This window comes from Gasterosteus aculeatus, chromosome 12 (genome assembly GCF_964276395.1).
Source record: "Gasterosteus aculeatus chromosome 12, fGasAcu3.hap1.1, whole genome shotgun sequence".
Lineage (NCBI taxonomy): Eukaryota > Metazoa > Chordata > Actinopteri > Perciformes > Gasterosteidae > Gasterosteus > Gasterosteus aculeatus.
In genome coordinates, this window is record NC_135700.1 from 17,234,694 (window position 1) to 17,238,614 (window position 3,921).

Sequence of the window (3,921 nt, forward strand, 5' to 3'; positions counted from 1 at the left end):
GAGCAGCGACGCAGCGCATGTGGGAGACGGGCTGCTCTCCCTGCGCGCTGATTGGTCAGGGTTCGTCTTTCCCCGTCGTGAACATTTTGTTCTGGCTCGCGTTGGCTTATGGCACGTCAAAGATCGTGTGTGTTCAAGGAGATGCGAACGTGTGTGTCGTAGTTCAAAGTCTTCAACTGAGAGGAGAGGAGTTGATTGATTGATGAACAGAATTGTCAACATGAAACCATGGCAGGCCTCTATTGAGCCAACCAGAAAAGTTATACATGAGACCTATATTTATACAAAGTTTAAGGAACATTACGTAGTAGTATGTGAAGTTAAAAAATAGATTGAGAACAAGTGGTTCTGCTCACTTTAAGCTGAAGGTATATTTGCGTCTTCATCATGCAAACAAAAAGCTTTTGAAAGGAAATTTGTCAATCAAAAATCAATTGTGTAAGTAAAGAATATATACAGTTTTGTAAAAAAAAAATGTTTTTGTTTAATACACCTTCATGGATGTGGTCCAATTGTCGTTTTGGTAAAGATAAAAAAGCGCAGAGGGAGAGCTCTTTGTTTTAATCATATCTCTGAGCTACTTGGAACAAAGGCAAAGGCCGAAATGAGGACACGAGAATCTGCTTCTCAAATCCGTTTGGCAGCTGCAGTTGGTTTTTATGTGTTATTTGTGTTTGTGACTCAAGTTCTCTACATAATGAATGTGAGTTTGTTGGGACATTATTAATATGATATTTAAGACAGACTACTGAAATGAAACAGATGATAACCAACCACAGCGGTCAAAGTTCCAGTGAGATGCTGATACATTTTAAATTGACCAACTTGTCCTTTGTATTTGATTACATAGAAGAGTGACCCAGATAATACAGGGTCATGGGGTTATAGGCCATGATATCAATGCAAACACTTACTAGTTGATAATGGACAGTTATATGGTAAAGTAAATCAAGTTTATGTAAGTCTACTGACACTGAAGTCACATGGTGTTTAACTTCCTACACTTTAGAAAATGAGGCAAATCTGCTCCTGCATTTTTCAGAAGCAACTCCCATAAGAAACTTTGTGGTGTCCGTTAGAGGTTTCAGCTGTCCGGGGTGACTGGGTGGTTGTTGGCAGCGGCCAGGCTTTGTCAGAGCTTTTGTTCGCTTGTCGTCGAACAGCTCAAACATTTCAAGGTGTGTTCCAGCAGACCAACATCAGGTGCTTGTAGAATTCTAGAATGAATATTATTGTGTGTGTATATATATATATATATACATACCGTCTGTCTGTATAAATTCAAAAATATTGTGCAATGATGGAGACGTCTGTGGTTGAGATACCTTGCAAACCTTGAGCAAGGAGGAATCTACCAACTTGGCTTTCATTCCAATTTGGAAAACAAACGTGCTTTAGACAGTTATACCGTTAGTAGGTATTGATTTTACTCTACAAAGAATAATGTGTCTGAATGATTTGTTTTTAGTGTGGCTGTTGGAAAATACAAACAAAGGAGCTCCTGTGTTTTGGTATTTCCATGTCGTAGCCTCATCTGGTGGCAGCATGCAAGTAGTGCAGCAAACAGAAATAAGGTTAAATACACTACACAACATGGATCTTTCTGTAGAGGAAAACCGTAAAAATGAGAACGGAAGGGTAACTGCAACGAATCCTCTACAAATAAGAGTGCACGTGAGGTGAGAGGTGTTGACAGGTGCTCGGTGTCCCTCGGGTCACCGTTGCGTGACACTGATATCTTCATTCATGGCTAGTCCATTCGCAAATAAAGACGCGTCATTCATCCATGTTGCATGCTGCAGTGCCTTTATTCCATGAAACCTTGACCCCCTTAAAGAGCTGAAGAAAACCACAAAGAAAAACGTATTGATTTGCAGCAGGGAACAAAAGTCTGACCATTATTTAGCTTCCGCATTGCAAGTAAGTTGGATGACTAACATGACATTTAATCCCTTTTTTTTTTTACAAAGTTAGAACACCTTCTGCAGCGTATTTTTCTTCTGACAGTTTTCACCAGGCGAATTGTCTTCACAGGCGGCTCCATTGTTCCTCTGTTATCATTGCGTCTTAAAGGAAACAGTGGTTCTTATTTGGCCTCACTGACAAGTTTGACAGAAAGTTATTTGTCCAGCCAAAGTCCCACTTAGAGGCCAGATGAAGGATTTACCACTCAATGGGTGTTCAACTGAGAAATGTCACTTTGGAGTCGAACGTCAATTACTTGAATTCAACTCTTCAGTGGCTGCAACATTTTACCTTTCGATGAGGGATCACAGATGGCGAGGCTAGAAAAATAAGCCAGATGACGTTGCTGATGTACTGACCCATTTTAAGGTTTTTTATTACAGTTCTGTAACAATATACTTTTGCTGGTTGAGCCAATTATTAGAAAATGCAACCTAGTTGTTGGACTGTGGTTTGTTTTAGTGTAAAACGTAAAAATAGCCACCCATGTTGGTGAATAATTACTTTCAGCTGCTAAGTATGATTCACAGGTCTATAAAGAATGAATGAGTAAAGTCGCTCATAGGCCTTTGAAGATGGGTCCCCTTGGTGCAAATGAACCTTCAAATCCAGACAGCATATGAGGCACAACTCTTCCACTGATACTCCGAAGCTACTTGTCATGCAAAACCGACTCATACGCTCCACTTTCTTGTCTGATTTGATGTTTTATTGATTCAATTAGCCCGTCTGAGCCCAAAAAGGACAAAAGACAACGCCACAAACATAATAATAACAAGAGCCGGGATTCAGAAGCTGGAAATACCAACAGTTTATTTTCTACTTTTTGTGACTACAGAAATGTTGAAACATTTTGAACACTGAAAAAAGCTGGATGACATCATCACTTGCTTCTCAATTTTCTTTCTTTTTTTTTTTTTTCATTTGCTTAGCAATCACAACAGATGATATTGCACGGCACTGAGAAAGCAGTTGCAAAGCCTGGGAAACAGCGATGACAAATCAAGTCATGAGACACGGAGTTACACGTCGGAGAGGAACGCTGATGGCGTTGCCTCTCTTGCACACACGTGCACACACACTCAGGCACTCACGCATGCACACGCACACATGTACTGAAAACCGAAAAAAGCATTGTGAGTCGAGAAAGAGGTCAAAAGGAAGAGGTCAAGGTTGACAAGAGCACAAGGCCGACGAGAGCAATGAGATTTCATTTTTCAAAAGCAAGTGTAAGATGAACTACTGGCGTTATCTATTCATGTCTACGACGACAAATATGCTTGTTTATCAAAACCCTTCAAGCATCTTTGAATATGAACAGCTGGAGGACAACACCCCTCTGCGGGTGAGAAAACTAGTTCTCCAGCGTAAGAGATCCAGATGATTGTCTTAGGCGCCGCAGTATCGTTCAGGGACTCGTAGCCAAGCTACCCATCACATGGGAACTCCTCGTGGGCAAAATAAAAAGCACGGGGGGAAAAAACAGTGGATCCACGCGGCATGATCACCCATTCCCACTGTAACTCAGGCTTGGCTTTTATCACTGTCATGTAATCACCTGTAACATAATGTGTGCATAGCATGCTGCTGCTGTGCTGTCTGAATGACAGAGAGGAAGCAGTGCTAACAGCCAAGCCTCTGACAACCAGGGGGAGGGACATGCACCAGTCAGTCACGAGCATGCACGACACACTCGCAGGACATACAGGTATGAACAATGGATGGAAACGCATGCAAAAAAGGCGCACACACACACACTCGTTAATCCTCAGCAGTACCGAGTTGCACACACATTCACTCACACTCATCCGCGAAACAGAAAAACAGGATATGAGCAGGTGGACGTCCCCTTACACACTCACACGCTGATTCCTCGGTAAGGTTCTTTGCAGTTTTATTAGACTTTGCTCATAGTCATTACACGAGTACGTACCAAAAGAACAGATACTAGGTGGA